Genomic DNA, 21,077 nt, shown 5'->3' with positions numbered 1-21,077 from the left:
GTTAACGACCTAAGTAAAGAGATCATACTCTTGGACTCTTCTATTAAAACTAATGTAGAATTTGAGAGGTACAAATTTGATTATGAAAGAACTTTCAAGAGTGTTGACCAGTACTTAGGGAAATTGAGATTGAATAAAATCAAAAAACTACAACGTGATTGTACTGCTTATGAAAATGGGACTGCATACCCACTACCTCCTCCTTCTCAAACATGGCAAAATCCAGTAGTGGGGGATCATGACCAAGCAAGGGGCCTGGTTAATGATGATACTCCAGTTAATACTATTAGACCTAATGTGAGGTACCACAATGCTCCCAGAATTTCTTATTCTGAAGCTACAACTGGTAATGTACCTGCTGTGAGAAGAAGTGAACGTTTGCCGAACCGGAACAAAAATAATACCCCTAATAGTCAACACCCACAATCTTACCAACAGAATCAGGTTTTTCACGAGGGACTTCGGCAAGGGGCTATACCAAAACAAAAGAACAATGTCTTTTTCAACAGAATGAGAGGTCCAAAACAAAGGTGAATTGTTTAGTGTTACCACCTGACTGTTTGGTTTCCGATCTTTCACCTACAAGTCCCTTGACTGATGTCTCTTTGATTCAAACTGAACAACACTTTATGGTGAATGAAGAAAGTGGACAACACCAAATGAATTTAGTATTTAAAGAGCCACTAGCCCTTGTTGGATCAAGTATAGAAAGTGATGACGTTACCACTTACCACTTGGACAACATTGATATGAATGTATCACCGGTGCATGATAACAATGTAATGGTGGATGTTGATTTACTAACAAGTCAAGAACCTATAGTTGAAAAAATTGTACCCACTATAAAAGTGAATTGCACTGGTGATTTCAAAATTTACAACTTTTCTTCAGTGTCTATTCCCAATGAGCTGATAGAACTACTTGCTAAGGGGTATACTTATGTTCCTAAAAACAACTTGGATTTAGTCAAAACAACGTTGGACATTAAACTTTTTTCTAGAAAATTAAACTTTAACCTTATGCTAGGGGGATATGAGGCAAACAGTACTAAACCTAACCCATTTCGAGTTACTAGTACATTTAACCCCCCACTACACCCATTGATCCAATTATTTGAAACAATGTGTGAACTTGATCTGAGACACAACATTAAACACACTATGAAGTTAAACACTAATAGTGAAGAAAGTGAACTGATTGAATTTGTTAGCTTACACAATTTACGTGTTTGTAAACGAGACAAAGGAGGAGGGGCAGTTATTTTTGACCAGGAAGATTATTTAAACAGGATGAGTGATTTAGTCAATAATGCAGCATACCAGGCTAGTTCGAGATATGAGACTAATAGGGCTTATTCACATATCAAGAGTACTATTGAGGATATGTTCATCGAGGGGAGGTTACAAGAGGAGCAATACCACTACATGTTAACTTCATATCCAAGATACCCTAGGCTTTTTGGTATACCCAAAATCCATAAAGATATCTCTCATCCCCCTATGCGCCCACTAGTAGATAGTCGTGGTTCACCCACATATACTTGTGCGAAGGTTGTAGATTCTATTCTTAAAAAATATCTTGCTGATGAAGAACACATCTGCAAGGACTCTTGGTCCTTTTTAGCCAAGATTAACAATCTGGATTTTGGCATCGACCTCAACTTTTTAACGGTCGATGTCAAGGACCTATATACTTGTATTCCACACTCCATAGCAACTGATTGGGTAGCTGCAATGCTTAAATACAAAAATGCTTCCCCAAATGAAATCTCCCTAGTGATTGAACTTTTGGAAATAATTTTATATAACAACTTTTTCACTTTGGGAGACAATTTCTATTTGCAGAAAGTAGGGGTAGCAATGGGCTCCCCTTGTGGAGCCAGTGTAGCGAACACAGTGATGGCTTATTGGGAAAAAGAATATGTGTTTAACAACAACTTATTGAAGGAGAAAATCCACTTTTACACAAGGTTTTTGGACGACATATTTATACTTATTCAAGGGGATGAGAATGTCGGTCATACTGTAGTGGATATACTCAATTCCTCTACCGAATTTTTGGAACTTACTTCCACTTTTAGTACTAGTTCGGTGGCCTACTTAGATATTTGGTTAGAGAAGAAGGTAGACTTAAGAGCATACACCTCTACCATTCATAGAAAAGTGACGTATTCCAACTCACTCTTACATTTCACAAGTTGTCATCCTTATTTTCAAAAGAAATCAGTAATTAAGGGACAACTTGTGAGAGCAGCCCGAATAGTAAGCCTGGATGCTGATTTTGAGGACGAGTGTGAACACCTTAAATCCATGTTTGTATCTAGGGGTTATCCCCTTGTACTTCTTGAGTCACTTATTACAGAAGTAGCTCAGAAAAGACGTCTAGGGTTATTTAAACCCATACTGAGTATAAGACACACATATACACAGATTAGTGATGAAAGTAACGTGAGTACTTCTCTCAATGCATCCAACTATGCTTTTTTGGATTCTACTGGTCCTAAAGATGAGAATCACCCTAGACTTATTTTAACTTTCAACATGGACAGTTACACTATAGTTGACATTATTAAAAAGAACTGGGATATTTTTAAATCTAATTCACTTTTGTATAACAAATTGGGGACCAGACCTGAAATTACATTCAGGAGAGGAAGAAATTTGAAAAGCCTGATGGAAAAATCCCCAGTTAGATATGCTAAAACTCCCGGTACATTTAAATGTCAAAATTGTAACAGGTGTAGTAGTATTCTTGAAACCAATAAGTTTATGATTAATGGTAAAACTTTTAGCTTGAGACATAGGACAAACTGTAACTCCCGTATGGTAGTTTATTTAGCTATGTGTCAACGGTGTCCAGGGTTCTACGTAGGAAAGACCGAACGTAGACTCCAGGACCGAATTTATGAACATCTTTACGCTATCAGGAGGAACAAATTAGAGAATGCGCTAGCTAAGCACATTTCTCTATTTAAAGATCACAACTTTAAGTTTATTATAATTGATCAAATTATTGACAACGTTCAAGGAGCTCCCTCCCATTTGTTACTTGAAGAAAGAGAGCTTTTTTGGCAAATTAAACTAAATTCCTATGCATTTCCTGGTCTTAATGACCAATGTTCAATTAGTTGTATACTAAAATTAAAAAGTTTAAGAAGGTGAACTTTGTATTAAACCAAAGCCTACCCTCTGGAATTAAAGTGATTATTTAACTAGACAGCCCACTAACTTAGTATGACAAGACACCTTTTAGATTTAGAGTAATGTTAAAACTTGTTTTACTTTTATTATAATTTTTACCATAGTTTTATTACACTGTATATATCAATCATTCATTAGTATTGAGTGTACAGGATTTATGGTTTGAATTATTGTCCCTTTGACTTTTAACATGTTCCTGTTGTTATATCCGTCAGCGTGTTACTTTAAGAGCTGATTAGCAATTTTTCACCTTGTATAATTGATTTTAACATAGAGCTATAAATGTTGACTGTTTAGATTATGTTTTTATAACTTCTGAGGAAGTCTACTGAACTAGTAGACGAAAAGCGCTTAAAGTTATTAAAGTGTTCCTTGGCTTCCACTTGCTGTGACTACTTGGTGATTTAACAAGTTTGTTCGGAGATTCTACCATTCCCGTTGGGGTTGCACTTTTTGTTTTTCTGAGCATCAGCATTAGCACTGACCTCAGCATCCAGTACATACAGATGTAGCAGACATGCAGCAGCCCCTTGCATTCTCTCAGTTAAAATTCCCAAATCTGTACTCCACTGGTGCAGAATATGGGGGACAAATCAGATTGCAAGGTGTATGCATTCTTTATAGTGCTCTGCCCTAGGTACAGCCTGTGTAATTGGCTACCTATGATGCATTCCATCTGCCAAGTATGTCATTATGGGGTTTTAATGGCCTAGTTTAAGTGCAACAGGGGGCATCAGTGATTAATATATCATTGGCTTGCATGGCACACAAACTCACGCTGCAAAGATAAACAATCCTCAGCAGTCATTAGACACACCCCCATGGCCAGGCACGCTCAGAACAGCAGTGCCCTATGCAAACATGCTGAAACACACTGAAACGCATGCCTGAAAGTAAACAAAGCTTAATTAGTCACTGGACACCCCCCTGCTGAGCAGAGCACTGCGCCACACAAACAGGTGCCACCGAGCTCCAATGAGCTAATAAAATGTGGACTCATGCCGTTCTGATATCAGCTACCTCTTCTGTGGACATCAACATGGTTCTGTGCCTGCACAGATGGGATCTGCAGACACTAAACCCAGCTCATTTGCATACGGATCCCTGCATAATACCTGGAAACTACATGGTTCCAGGGCTTGCCTTATTAGCTACCGCAGCAGTCTACCATTGTACATACTTCATGCAGGGTCCCATAATGCATTACTGTCACATAATAATAAACCTGTTTTTCGACTCTTTTTTTATTTATTTGTTTCATGAAAGGAAACATACCCCAAGAATAAAAACAATAATAATTTAAATTATTTTCCATATGGTTTTGGACATACAATGGATAGTTATACACATATCTGTGTCTACTATGCTATTTCTGCCACTCTAACTGCATGTTTATACCCCCTGGTGTCAGTTTTACATCCTGTAGATGGAATTTTTCCATGTGCATTACGGACACCAACACGAGGTCTGCAGGACTGACTTTCTGTATGCTAGATCACTCTACCACACTTATTTGCATGCAGTTCACCTGCTTATGTGGTGATTTGCATGCCACGGACACTTCTGTGTTTGCACTCTCGTGCACGTCCCTCAGCAATGTTTACTGGATCGCACATCTGCTTACTTCTGTGTAAGCACCATGACAATATGCCTACATGGAAAAACAGTCCATGTAGGCTTTATTAAATTCCCCCTTATATCTTTTAAAAATACTTCTAACAAATTTTTATCCCTGCCTTTAATGCTTTATAACATATAATACATGTGTAATAACATTAGAAAACATTATTATAAAAATTTTTCTTCTGTTGGGATTTAATCAGGATTCCAGAAAAATGAAAAACGAATGTGTAATATTTCCTTTGTCCTTCCCTTAGACAAAATAAAAATGCCAGCTATGTTACATGCTAGTCCCATAAGTGTTCCATTTATGAAATATACCTTCTTCTTAAATGACATTTTGAAGGTTTTCCAAAAGCTGTGTACTTCACTTTTAAAACTGCCCCTTTCCATTATCTCTGAACACTTTCTTGCCCACCAAAAGTAAGTTCTAAAGCTTTTATTTCCAATACAGTAGATTCTATACATTGTATCCCAGCATCTGTCCCAGACCATTTACATTTTTCTTTATTTATTTGTAATCCTACTGCCGCTCGCTAGGTCAGGATAAAACAAGCGAGCATCATGGGCTCTTGTTCAATCAGCTTTATTGTATGCAAACACATCATAAAAAAGGTTAAGTAACTAACCTATAAACAAACTAGTTATTATGCACATGGATGTTAACATTCTGGCTGGATCTTCAAAATGGCACTGAAGCTAACACGTGCTTGGTATTTATATACGCACACAGATCTTGGAAATGCTTCTTAAAGGTATAACACACCTGTTATTCTACACCTACTTTTTCTAAAGTACTTTCTGTTCCTAAAATAACTAGCATTAAATCATCTGTGTAAACTAAAAATTAGTGGAATTTCTACCCCCCCTAATCAACTCCCATTGTCTCCCTAAAAAATTAACATCCATGTACTTAATGCATTTATCACCAAGAACAAAAGAATTCCACTTAATAGCCATCCCTGCCTAACTCATCTGCCCATTTTGATGTCAGTACCTTCCCAACCATTTATTAACAATGGCACAGATGACCTACTGTATACTGTAAATATCAATCACCACATTTTGATACCAAAGCCATGCTGTTATATTATTTCCCATAATGACCTGTGCTCTATCAATGGTCTTTGCTATATCACATACCAAAGGCACCCTTTATCCTCTTGCCTGTATTTCATACACTACATGTTTAATTAACAATGAAAGTTCCTTAATGTGTTTACCTGTCAAACCATGCATTTCTGTCGTCACATGTTTACTAATACCCTCTCTTATTCTAACCTGTAGAAATGTCATCAACATTTTGTAATCTGTATTACATATAGTGATAGGTCTCCTGTTTTTCATATTCCATATATTACCCTTCTTCCATAAAAACCTTATAAAAATATATGCTATGCAATCCCTCGGAACCCTGAAGTGAACTATTCATTCAAGACATCCAAAAATATATTTTTTGCATATCACCAATGGAAATATAAAAAACATAAGGAAGCCCAGCCCATTTTCTCCTGGACAGCTGTCTTTACCTAACTACCCTAATGTCATTTTAAGCTAATCTAACTCAATTTTCCTAACAATATTTTTTAAATCTACATCTAACTTTTCTAAATGTCAGTATCTCCATTCTTCAGTGTCCTTGCATTCATATAACATCTCCATATATTTTGTTGCAATTACCATAATATTTTGCTTACCTTTTTTCTTGTCCAGTGTAATCAAACTATAAATAGCATCTTCATGCTTCTTAACCTACCCACCTTGAAAAGATATCTCTTCTTTTTTCCTTTTTAAAATATCTGTCTTTATAGCAACATCTGTACACATTCCCTGGGATTCATGAAGCTTGCGCCAGGTGCAGGCGTAGCGTTGCTGTTCTAACACCAAATATGTCCGCTAAGCGATTCAGGTACGAGCTGTTTCCATGTGCACTACCTGCGTACGCTACACCCGCACAACTCCTGAGCCATGTATGCTAATTACCCCATGTGCAGCAATGTAGCATCCAAATGAAGGTATGTAGCAATTCAGGAAGTGGTGCTGGCGTAGTGTAAGCATGCAGAAATGTAAACCATAGAAAATGGTTTACATTTTTGCAAACATAAAATCGGAGCCATAACAGCCAACCAAACACATGTATTATAATGTTAATATATGCCAATGGCTAATTATATAGCCATTGGCATAAAAAAATGTACAAAATATAAAATTAACATTTAATATAGTTGCACTAACGCAACGTGGAAGCGCAGGGCAGTGGTGCACAAAGGGAATCACAAGGAATATATAAAAATTTAGAATAAAACTGCAATGAAACACATATCATGATTTCCCCATAATAGTCAATGGGAGGCATGCTACACCATACTCATGGTGCAAGGGTTGCTAAGGGGCAGTGACAGTGTTATGCGCAGTAGCTAGGAATTAGTAGGCAATTCCATGCAAATGAGAGGAGTAATAGTGAATCGCAAACTCCCCACTGGTGTAAGGATGCACCTCACAGCGTAGCGTTATAACACCGAGGTGAACCCTTGAGATAAAGATGACATCAAGAGAGGGGTGTGTCGCCATTGCTGTAAGCACATTGGAGCATTGCTAAACTGGTCTGCCCCTAGCTAGGCAAAGCTGCAGGATAGGGGTGTGTCGAATTGCCCATAGCTATGCTTAGCTGAGAGTACACAAGGTAACCAAATATGCATGTGAACGGAGACGGAAACGTGCATAAACCTGGTAAACAGTTATGCGTGTCACTCACTGCAGCCGAAACAGGAAGGATATAGGAAAGAAATAAGGAAATGCTGCAGCAGTGAAATTGGGGTACAAATGACTAATTAACACCTAGGAGCCTACAGTTGGCCATTGACAACAGCTAACAAGGCTGCAAGCAGCTATCTGCAGAACAGGGAAGGGGAGGGGCTGTACTGCAAAGAAAACAGCAAAGTGTCAAAGCAGAACAAAGGCGATATGCAGTATATCAGCTCCAAGGCACATTTTGCCATGACTGGTTAGGGAAAGTACAAAACAAGAAAGACGGCAGGTGGATGCATGCCTGATAATGGGAGGCGATCCAGGTCTAAAAGTGAATTAAAGGGCAACAGATTAATCAAGGCAGGCAAGTAGATCTCTACAATAAAGGCCCCACACTTGCAATACTCATTGCAAAACCAATAGATAAGACATGCAGCACCTGGAATAGTTCATGCACCTCCACTTACATCAGCAGCATCCATAGCACAATACTATAAAGTTTGAAAGCACCTCACACACATTTGTGTATTCCCATACACTCTGCACCAGTGGTGTATACAGATGGGGAACTTTTATTATGTACATGTTAGGGGCTGCCATAGCTTTGATCCACCAGCATGTGTTGGAGCATGAAGGTGGTGTGGAGGATGATGCACATGATCACCACAGGCACCAGAGGAGGAGGAGAGTGTTCAGACCCAGGCTAACCTACCAAGGACTACTAGAGCATTACAGGGTGAACAGGGACACCCTACAGTAACTTGTGGAGTTGTGCCGGCTATGCCTCAGAGCCAGAACAAACAGAGGGAACCCATCCCAGTGGATACGAAGGTATGTGTAAGCCTGAGAATACTAGCTACAGGTAGCTTTCAAAGACCAACTGGGGATATCATGGGTATCTCACCGGCATCAGCATCCAGGGTACTACACCAGTTCCTGGATGCCATGTTACCACATGCCAATGAGCACATATACTTCCCCCGAACACAGGAGGAGTTGGCCAGCAATATGCATCTCTTCCACCATGTGGCAGAATACCCGGAGGTACTGGGTGCAATAGACTGCACACAAACACATCAAGTCACCACCTGGTGAGCAGTGAAGGTGCTACAAAACTTGCAAGGGATACCCCTCCATCGACTGCCAGGTCATGTGCAATGCCCAGGGCATTATCATGGATGTGTGTGCTGGCAGCCCTGGAAGCTATCACGACTCCCACATCTGGCATGCCTCACAGCTGGATCGGTTATTTTCTAGGGGGAACATCCCAAATGGCCACCTGGTGGGGGATGATGGCTATGCACTGGAACCGTGGATGATGACTCCCATCAGAAATGCACACACACCCATGTAGGAACGCCATAATGAGGCACACACACAAACCAGAATCATCATAGAGCATGTGTTTGGGATGCTGAAATCATGGTTCCGTTGCTTGGAAATATCTGGTGGAGCCATGCTACACAATACAGTCCTGTGGAAACAGCTGCAGCAGGGACAGAATGGTGAAGGCCCTCACAGCCCACCACCATTGCCAAGGGCTCCACAGACACAGAGGTACTCAAACCACAAACACCCTGAGCCAGCCCCAGTAGGCAGATGGAGGCATGCCAAGTATGCCCATGCCTTGGCAAAAAGGGAACATATAGCACACACACTGACAGTGTAGGCACCTAGGGATTGACACCATTCTCCACCTGCACACACAGTAAAGTGGATGGCACACACACAATACTACCTGTAAATTGTCATGTATAGGCAGTCTACTGTGTGCATCCAACATAGGCAGCCCTCAACTATTGCACACACAACAGCCATTGGCACAAGGTAAGTCAACACTTGAGCAGTAAATTAAGCTATCAACACCTGAACAGTAAATTAAGCTATCAGCATATGCAGATACTGTATGTATAGATTCATAGGTAGGTACTTGGCCAACTGCCGGAGGCCATTCATAAGGCCAGCCAAAATGTGTCAGCCTTCGCCACCCCACTGATTCATTAACCATCCCTCTGTGGAGCAGACCCAATGGTGGGATCCCTGGGGTGCATCTACTGTTCCTCATCCACCCTTCAAGGTTTCCCTTGTAGAGTGTTAGTGAAGGGCTCTGTATAATGTAGTTAGGGATGTTGTTCCAAAGTATGGGGAGTGTCTGTGACAGGAAGCTGTTGCTCCAGAATCTTCTGGTTATTGTTGTGGCAAGGTCAGCTCACTACAGTGTGTGGCTCACTGTGACATGGATTCCCATAGGTGGAGCATATCCATCAAGCCTGAGTTTGACGTGGCTGTGTTGGTCAGTGGAGATCATCTCTGGGTAAACAAGATGCCACTGAGTAAAGCAGGGGTTTATTCAGTCCAGCTCCATAGGCCATAAGTTGGAGGCCAGTATTCCCCTTGGTGAGGTACATTCGTGGACCCCCCAGTTGTTGGACATGTCCTCTGAGGTACATCTCACATGGGTTATTATACCCTATGATGGGACTGATGAGTGATGAGTAAAGGGGCACTATAACCCCAGTATGTCTAGATGGGAATTCTTTAATAGTCAGATGGCCTACATAGAAGGATGTCCCAACTACTGTGAAGATATGATTGTCACAGGGGAAATCACTATCTACCTTAATCCCCAGATACCCCATTACCTCATCTGTATTAAAGTGGCTGCTCATGTGTTAATATGTGGGTGCCAATTCCACAATGGAATGACCATGCAGTTAGTGGCACTTGGCTGGAGGCCGTGTCATTGGCACCCTGTGATGTTCTCTGTGAGGCCCCCAGAGGGATGTCCATGTCAGATGGACTATCAATCATGGCTCCCAGTTTGCAGTCATTGCCAAACATGGTCTGCCATAGTCCACCTGTGTTTGTCTGTACATCTGAGACGTATATGCCAAACAGTAGGGCTCCCAGGACTGAGTCCTGTGGGACACCAGTCATGACTGTTCAAGAGTTGGACCTGGAGACCGCTAGTCGTACCATGTGGGTTCTGTGTGTGAGCCCATTGGCAACCCAACCTGTGATATATGGGTGAATGTACAGGCTGGTGTGTTTATCAATAACACCTGAGTGGGGCATGGTATCAAAAGCTTTGGTGAGGTCCACGTAGTATGTGTGACCCACCTCCCCTGTCATCTAACATCTTGGTGACTGTATGCAACACTTCAAACAGGTTCAGTAGGCATGAACTGCACTCAACCAAGCTGACCTGGGTTGGGTCATGTGTTCGAAGGTTACCAATGTCATTGTTAATGAGTGCCATGAGGATGCAAACCATACCATTGCAGACCAGGCTAGTCAGGCTTATGGGGTGGTAGTTACCATGGGCAGTTGTGATTTCTCTGTGATGGAGTGGAATAACCCTTGCCACACACCATTGTATGGGCATGTACCCTGCGGAGAGGCTGAGGTAGGAATGCTTAATTAGGTGGGGGGCAGGTTGTCTTGTACAGTTTGCAAGATGCAGTCTGGGTCAACATCTGCCTCCATTGACACTGTGTTCTGCTGTTAGAGAGGGCCATTTCCACCTGTGTGTCTCTGATATTTGGGCTACTGTACCTTTCGAGTAGTGTTGTGGGCTCTTTAGGGAGTGAAGTATTCACCGAATGTATCTGCAAGGATGTTGACGATATCAATAGGGTCAGCATATTTTATGCTATATTTCACTGGCACAGTGCAAATCTATGTGTCACCACTTAGATCCTTGACATAGCCAAAGAAGGCTTTGTGGTTATCTTTCAAATCCTTGCGTATTTTCCTGCTGATGTTAGCCTTGGATGATGTCATGAGGGACCTACGTATCATACTAATGGTGGTCACGGATGTCTGCCCTTCATGGGATTTGCTGTGTCTGGAACACTGCCCTACATCTGTAGTATAACATGTTTATTGCAGAGGTCCACCAGACCAGTGTCCTTGTCTAGGAGGAGTGAGTCTTGGTTTATCAGCGATGGCACAATCCATACATCCATGTAGGTGCTTATAGACTGCATTTGTAAATCTGTCTGTATCTTGAGCAGTGTTTCCCCTTAGTGTGGGGGGCTGTGAAACCTCCCACCCCTGTCACTAGTAGTGTCAATTTAGCTGTAGGAAAGGTATACACTGTGCTATCCGTGGGTGAGGGAGATGCTAGGGTGTGAAAACAGTGAATAGTTCATGATCAGAGCTAACCAGTGACCGGTTAACCTCCACTGTGGTGCACATGTTGCTCATGTTGGTAATGACCACATCTAGTAGTTTCCACCCCACGTTAGGGATACAGGGCATATGAGGTGATACATTCCAGGAAACGCTGGTCCTGGAAGTGAGTACCGGAGTGTATTTCCCAGTTAATGGTATGGTAGTTGACATTGACCAATGCCAGGGTGTGCGTTAGGACTGTCGTGTCCTCCACTGTCATCAGGTAGGTGGAGTGGAGGTCCTGGGTCATGGAGGGTGATCCATAGCAGGCCACATTCCACATTGCAGTTGTGGCTGATGTTAGCTGCACATGGATGATCACAGAGGTATCATGTTGCCTCACTAACCTGAAGGTGTAGATATCCCTGATGAATATGGATGCAGCCCCTCCATGTTTATCAGTCCATGTTCTGTGGCTGAAATGTGTGGTATGAGTTGTAGTCTGGTAGTGCTGGTGTGCTCTCAGGAGCCTTAAGACAGATTTCAGTTAATGCACAGATGTTGTCCATCCTGAGGAGTGTTATGAGTGCATGCATGTTGTGATCACAACCCCTGGTGTTAAGTAGCATAAACCTCACTGAATCTGCTATTGTGCTGTTTACGGAGCTAGTATTCACCTTTGAGACTCTCCTAAATAAGGCACCATGGGGGTGCCAATAGCCTTGGATAGTAGTCCAAAGCATAAGGCTGACACATAGGCCAGTATGGTATCATTGCATGCATGTTCCCCATCTGTGCTTGTTTTTCATCTCCCCTGTAGGTAACCTAGTGGTAAGCAATAGAAAGCTTTAAACTTATACAAGTCTTCTAGCTTCCAAGATAGGCTTTTGGAGGGACTAAGTATCAGTGTTTTGTATGTTCTTGCTGTACTCAACTGTTTCCTGACTACATGGTGAGTTCACACTGTATATTGTGATCTGAAGGTCTGTTTATTCACATATTATGGCTGTGATGGCCTGCACGTTAGAGGTTTACAGATAGCCTACTATCTATCTGCCCAAGGGCAATTAGAAGAAAAGCAACAGTGTGTTGGCCTTCCCCGCACCATTGATGAAGTAACTGAGCCTCTGTCAAGCTAAGTCAATGAAGCAATTCCAGGCAGAGTTGCTGGAAGCTGTTGAAGACTGGGGTTGTGGAGGGTGATAGGGACACTTAGTGATCTAAAGAGAGCATGTTAATGTGGAAATTCAACACCCATCAATTCCCCTAACAGGTCTCGCAGCTATCAAACTGGACAGGCTCCCCACCCCCTGGCTGTATGGTTCTGGGACACATGATCCCAGGGGTGTATAGTCTGTTACCCATTCACACAACAAGGTTTCCCTTGAAGTGTGTCAGTAAGGGGCTATACCTAATGTAGCTAGGAATGTAATGTACTGTCTCACAGTACATTTGTTATATGTTGTTATGTCAAGAATATGTGAAGCTCAGTGAGTTTGGGGGCTCCCGCCCTTTGCTTAGCCAGGCTTATACATAGAATTCATCTAAATAGGAAATAGGCAGAAGCAACGGTAATGTCAACAGTGTAATGGTTACAGCATCCGCATAGTATCTGTGCATTTGAGGTTACAATCCTGATAAAGGCAGGGATGTTTATCATGTGCAAAAGTACAGCTTGCATATATAGGTAGTAATCGTCTGTATAAATAATATTCGAACCACTCATATAAACCCATGTATGCAGGAGAGTATAGTCAACAGAGAATGTAATGTCATGCCAGCACATAGTGAGATGTTATGTCACTGACAGGTATATATCCGGAGTAGTTAGTGGATGTGGCCGTGTTTGCGTGCACAGGTTATACATTACAACATTTGTTTAATGTGTTTAACTGCTGCTATAATTTCACACAAACACTTTTAAACATGCTTACAACTGCTTAAATGAGCCTTATTCTGCAGTAAATAACATTTGTAAAGCATCGCAGGTGTCGAACCCTGGACAATGCACACTATAGTCATGAGACGTACCACTAAGCCATCCGAGGTGTACACATGTTTCATGGTCCTGAGACAACACCTTATACCATATGCATTTCACTGTAATGATCACAAATGGGACAGTGGCTTTGTGTACATATGTACAGTACATTGTAATGTACTGTAGTTTGTGAACCAACACATTCCAGTTTACAGATGTATTATTGTTACAAACTAATACGAAATATATATCTAATATATACACAATATACATGACGGCGCAGTGGTGCAGCGGTAGCATTGTCACCTCACAACAAGAGGTTCTCTGGTTCAATTCTCGGCTGGGGTGCCTTCTGTGTGGAGTCTGCATGTCCTCCCTGCATTTGTGTGGGTTTCCTCCAGGTGCTCCAGTTTCTTCCCACATTACAAAGACATGTATCTGGAGCCTTTCTCCCTGGGCCTCCGCTGAAAATTGGCTTTGTTCCAAGTCGGACTTTCCCGGTTAACAAATGTTAAATAAATATATATATATATATATATATATATATATATATATATATATATATATATATGTGTGTGTGTGTGTGTGTCAGTGATGTCTGCACATAGATTTTATTATATATATATATATGTATATATATATATATATATATATTAATTATACAGTTACATCAATAGCCATATATATAAGCATCTATGAACACACTTCGTGACACAGAAGCACTCCAAAGGAATTGGAGTGTACACAAAACACATGCAACTCTGGTATTATAACAATTAATATTAACCTAATTCACCATAGAAGGGGTGGTGGCTGTGTATGTGAAGATTGGGGTGGGGGAGGAATGATGTGTAATGCAATCATGCATCAAGGAGGGCCAGGGTTGGATGTCCAAAATGTGAACTGGAGGGGCATACATGGAGTATGGGGACAACATAAAAAGGACACAAAGCAAGAACCTTACTCATTCATACTACACCCTGCCATGTCACACTGCAACACCTACTTTCACAAACATATTAACATTAACATGTATCAGACATATGTACACCAACTGATTGTCACATTTGTTTTCAGTAGTGAGGAATGTCTGTAGTACAATGTATATTCTAAACACCATAACATTTGTGTATATCTCAGATGCCTTAGTGGTAAGATCACTGACTGTGGTGTTCATGGTCCTGGGTTCAAGACCTGCAAGGGCTGTTAGGTTATTTTTAGGGTCAGAATAAGGACTTTTGGATGCGGGTGGATTAAAGCATTCTTAAGCAATTGTAAGCGGGTTTCCACATGTTTGCGCGATGGTAAGCAGCGCTGCAACACGGTAAACGGAGACGCGCTTCACACATTTGACCTTTACTTAACGTCGCACAGACCACAGGCAAACCTGCTCACAACTGCGTAAATGTGTGTTATTCACACTTTCCCTACCAGTGCCTACTCTGAGAGGTAAAATAATAACACCTTCCAGGAGTAGAACCCGCAATCATGTACTCCATCCTCAGAATAACCTAACACTAGGCTACCTGGGATGTACCTATCCCAGTTGTGTATGCAGACAGGTTAAAACACAAAAGGGAGGAATGTGTTGAAATAGGACAACCTGCCATGTACCCAATTAAAGGTGTATGCTCATATATATATATATATATATATCTAGAGAGAGAGAGAGAGATAGAGACATGTCGATATATACAGGTCTACATATATATGTAGATATATAGATAGGTTAAAAACATCTGCACATCTGTGGAGGTACAGATAAACATATGCAATAATGTGTATATATATATATACTTATATATATATATATAATATATATATATATATATATATATATATATATATATATATATATATATACACACACACACATACACACACATACATACATGTCTGTAGACAGCATCTGAAGTGGTCATATCTGAGTATAACATGGACCATAGCAATCACACATTCCGCCCCCCCCCAAACAATATGAACATAACATATAATGAGTATATGCCAATACACTATTACAAATATGTTCTATGAACACAGTCACCAACACAACTGCATTGACTGCAAATATCCATGACATAATTACACAGACAGCTTTTATTTTGCAAATCTTTATTACATTCTGATGTATTGCCAAAAGGATTCAAGGACTAACAGTACCTGCATGCTATACAGGAAGCATTTAATAGTGCCTTAATGAATCAGCCTGCAATTACCATAGTATTAGTCCACTAAGGGATAGGTGTTCACATAGGTAAAGAACACCCACACACATATAGGCGTTGTATAAAAGGGGTTCCTGCACACCTGCATGTGCTATGTACACCCACCAACATCTACCCCACAACTGAAATAATTACATCAATACATATTGTCATACCATAACCAATTATGCAACTACTGTACAACATCTGCTGAAACCTTAACATACCTGGACACAGACACACTACCATGGCCCTATGTGAAATAGTTGCCGTTATACAATTGAACAGCTGCTGATGTAACAGGGTTTGTATGAACTAATCCCGTTTTAGAGGGTTGAAAGGTTCGTACACCAGGAAGTTTTACTGAGTACTGATTATTAGCACAGTATGATACACAGTAACACCAAACTAAAGATGTCTGGTAAGCATACTGTAAACCCCCTAACATTACATGCATAGCTATGCAGCCTTGAGCTGGTCAAACAACCTGGCCAGACTAACACATATGCAGAAGTATTAGGTACAGACAAACCCTGCACAAGTAGCAATGTTCAGAAATCTACCAGCAGTACTCACATTTAGACCAACTCCACTAGGCATTACACACAATATATTACTGTTCGTCTCCATACAGCTGCTGCAATAGATTCCAAACAAAACTTCCACACTGTCTTCCTCACAAGTAAGGCAAAGGGACAATGCCCAAGTGGAGTACTCAGTTATACTCCACTGTAGTCATGGTATTGGCTACTGCAGTAGCAGCGCAGCTGATGTGCATGTAATTAGCTACTTAGGAACACCAATTGGCCATCGGGATAGCACATGTTACTGATCTGTAACTATAAAAGGTTGCCTTGTCACACATTCAATCCATCTGTATCTACCTGTAGGACAGTACAAAACACTGAAAGATGAGCTGAAAACAAGTATTACACAAGTTAATAACACCTCCGATTACTAAGACAGTATGTATAACATGTAGTATGTCTGTGTATGTAGTATCTGTACTGTAAGAATTACAGTGTAATCAGTGCATATAGTGGAAATAGCTACCTTGTAGTGATGTATTGTTGAGCAGTGGTAATGCTTGTAGTATTCTATGTGTGTACTGCTGTAGGCCACACGGCACACTCCACATACACCACAAGGGATGATATGGGCTTGGAATCCACCAATTCGCTTCCAGCCACTGTCAGTGTCAGGATTGGTCCAACAAGTATGTGCTATAACAGGGGATAGTATATGTCGCTATATTGTAACAGTTGACATATGTATGGGTGTATAAGTAAGATGAACATGTTAAAGGTGGGCTTACCGTGCAAATATGGTGTGGATTGTGGGATATTGTGCCAATAACTGTGTAATGTACAGTATTCTAGGCAGATCTGTATTATATTCTACATAGCGGTTCTGTTATGTTATGCAAACAGTAGTTATATCTATTGGCAATTACAATACTCAATGACAGGATACATAGCATTAGTATTCAACTGACAGGTTAGCAGCATGATAGCAAAGATAATTGGAAGAGCCAGGTAACTATCCATGCACATAACACATGTAATATCCACCTCTCTACTATCGTTTGCAAGCAATAACAGCTATGCATGTGTACATGTTATGCAAATGAGCAGTGACCGTTGTTACAGGGCTGGGCCAAATGGCTATGTGCACACCTACATAGAGTGGATATTGAGAGTACAGACACACTGGTTGAACTACCAGGTTTGTGTAGCCCAACCTCTCATTGCCAACCTAACAGCAGCCTGCACATACTGTATGTAAGGTAGTGCACAGCACTGGTAATGAAACAGGTTGCATATCATCTTTAACTCCAGTGTAACATCTGCAGTAGGAGTGTAAGATGTAGGAGACAGATGCCCATGTGTAATAGCCTCATCATAGGTGATGGCTCACACTATCTGATTATATCCTGATCATGTTGATAGTGGCATCAGAGCCTATTGATACATGACTCTGTTTGGGGAGTGAGTGTCTGTGCCCAACAGAGCTCATGCTCCTAGTGGATATGTGAGTATATACCCAGAGAAGGAAACAGACCTGTAGACACTTGCATCATCTGTAATCAACTAACAGGATGTGATGTGCCCCTCAGCAGAGGATTGCTGCTAAAGGTAGCTACAATGTTTCCATAATAGCCAGTGTTGTCACGTCCATAACACAAATATTTACATGTGAGCATCACTGTCTAAAACATCTTCATAGGCAATACGTAAACTAAATACAGTACTTGGTACTTGTAGTATTGACTGCTCATACAGGCATGTCCACTAGTCAGCTACTGGTCTTTCCTAATGTCAGCTATGTATATGTGGCCATCCTGGAGGAATGTAATCTCTATGCCATGTACACTGCCAGACCCACCTAACACCACGCCCCAGACATTGTCTGGGATGCAGCTACATGGGTAAGCTGGAAGGCAGCCCAGTCTACAGCCATGACTGGACTGGACAGTCATGAGGTGTAGGTTAACACAAGCAGCTCATCAACACAACCAACACATACCCTTACCAGAACACAGTAAGGAGACCCAGACACACTACCAGAAATCACACACATTCACAGACATGTCTAAGTATCTGGCCAAACAAGTGACCCCCCCCCCAAGCAGGAAGAGACAGACACCGAAATACACAAACTGTATGACATAGTTTGCATAATTGTGCCAGACCTCTGAACACATGACTGGATACATGCCCAACAGTGCTCATTTGTGAATGCAAACTCTAGCACTATGTTACACACTGACCTATACGAGGGCATACATACTGTCAGCTACCTGTCTGCCATGATTAGCCACATACCCATACACTCAGACCACCTTTTGAACTATACAAATGGCTCTGGCATATTCCATGTTATTGTGCAAGACCTGTGATGCAGTAGCCTGGACTGCATGGAAACACATGTAGGAACTGTCAGGTCTTGTAGCCCATGCAGGTATGTCCCAAGGCCTGGGTAGCATTCTGCCATTGGCCAGAATGATACTGCAGTACAGGGACAAAAGGATTGTATTCCACAATTGTCTAGTGTAGTGGTGCATGTTGCAGGGTATCCAGTATCTGTTGTCCTGGGATAACATGGTTGACAGACCATGATGCTTTGCCAGACAGGGCCTGCACCTGTCACCCCTGGGAATCTGGATATAGCCTAGGGCTCATGCTTCCCCTATAGTGCCTTCATCATGCACGGTTCATGTGAGGGTCCACTGCTGTTACAGGGACAGCCAAGCAATAAACTGTGGATCTCGATACACAATGATACATGTCAGAAACACTATACGGACACACATATGTCAATCCCTAACATGGAGGACATATCTGTGCAGTGGCTGAGACATGTTTCAATGCTCTGGAGAGCACACCTGCATGACCATGTTATAACACATGCCTCACCTTTTGCCCATTATCCTTTATTGGAACACACGGGCCGTAGGTGTGTCCATATGCCTGAAGGATATTTACACCCCCACACTAATTGCACTTGCATAACATCAGATGCATTATGCTAAGCAACTACCTTTGTGCCACAGTGGAATTCAAAATGCATCTTGCGACAGATCACCCACCAGGCTGCGGACTTCCCAACTGTCATAATGTGCTGTAATGGGGTAGATTAGGTCTGAGACAGAACCATAATATTGGCTACTCTCAACTATTCCATTATGAACTGGGAAGACTCCTCATGTACCAACACTTGTGCTCAATGCATGTTGGATTCCATTGACCCCACTGACCTGGGGTCACAGTAATCACACAAACAGGATTAACAGTATGCTGCACATAGTTAGTCTCCATTGCCAATGTTATGGTTCCTAAGAGCAGAGTGGTGAGTGCCATGGCACCCATGCAGATGGACAATGCATGTGCAAATGCTGAATCCTACACAAATGATCCTTAAGCAATCACATATGTGCAGTGATTGTACCATTGAAACAGAACCAGGAGTCAACCCAACACAAACAAGTAGGCAAACTGGTGGTACCATGCTTTAAACTGTACCACAGAAGGTAGTAACTGTTGCAAGAGTGAAAACATATGAGTGCAGGTGATCTCTTGTCAGCCTCAGTAAGATGCAGATACACCATATAAAACCATGCAAAGCTACTGTGAAACCAATCAGCCACATATTATGAGGCCAAGCACAGAGCATTCTATAGCCGTGTCATTAATCGTAATGGCAACGACAAGACCTGAGGTGCTGCACAGCACTATGGCATGGGAAGTACTGCACCTACAGACATAGCACCCATTCATCCAGATAGGGTCTCGGAGAACCTAAACCCACTCCCACCTCCCACCACACACAACAGGTACACTTAGTAATATAGCCGTGTACACTACAGGGCCCCTGTACTAATGACTATGCAGGTACAAGCTGCACTCTCTAATACCATAAGTACAGCTTTCATGGGACCTGTCAACATCCCACAGTGTATCCTACACAAATGCAAGAACATTCAGCTATCCACATACACAGCATGTTCAATCATAGCTCCATATCAGGCTGTGTACACACCGAATGGTGCACAGCAACAGTTATCACACCCCACAAAGGGGGAGACACCATTGATAATGGGACATAGTGCACAACTACCCTGCTGAGTCTGGTCTGTACAGCCATGAACCATGGTCAATGTAATTGATGTACTTAGTACAGATGTAGATGACAGTAGGGTTGATTCACACTGCATATCATGACCTTGCCAGGTAGTAGGACACCATCACCCATACTGTGTTCCAGCTACACTCAGTAAACTAGGTGTATATTCCTATGTCACAGGAGTGGTTGGCAACTGGACTGCTGGCGGAACCCACACTACAGAAGGTGTCTGACGAATACATGCACATCAAACCAGTGCCAGCCACAGTAATACAGGGGTCATTTCTGGTACTCCCCCTCTTTATTATCTATACCACATAGACTAACACAGAAGGCATCAGCCTATTGATGTCTGCAAATGACTATGAACTAGGAGCAATAGTCGACTCACTGTGTGCTGCATTCAACATACAGAAGGGCCTTAATGTGTCAGATGTGTGGTGTGTGACTTATGGTCACAATCTGACAGCTAAGTATCGCATTGTCATCCCCTATGTTACAAACCCTGTACCCATTAACTACCACCTAGGCAGCGGTCAACAAAATGGCAACTGTGTGTATGGGATGCAGCTTGGACAGTACTTC

This window comes from Protopterus annectens, chromosome 10.part0 (genome assembly GCF_019279795.1).
Source record: "Protopterus annectens isolate FY-2018-M chromosome 10.part0, PAN1.0, whole genome shotgun sequence".
Lineage (NCBI taxonomy): Eukaryota > Metazoa > Chordata > Ceratodontiformes > Protopteridae > Protopterus > Protopterus annectens.
The sequence above is the reverse complement of the archived record's forward strand: the minus strand, read 5'-3'. Positions refer to the sequence as shown.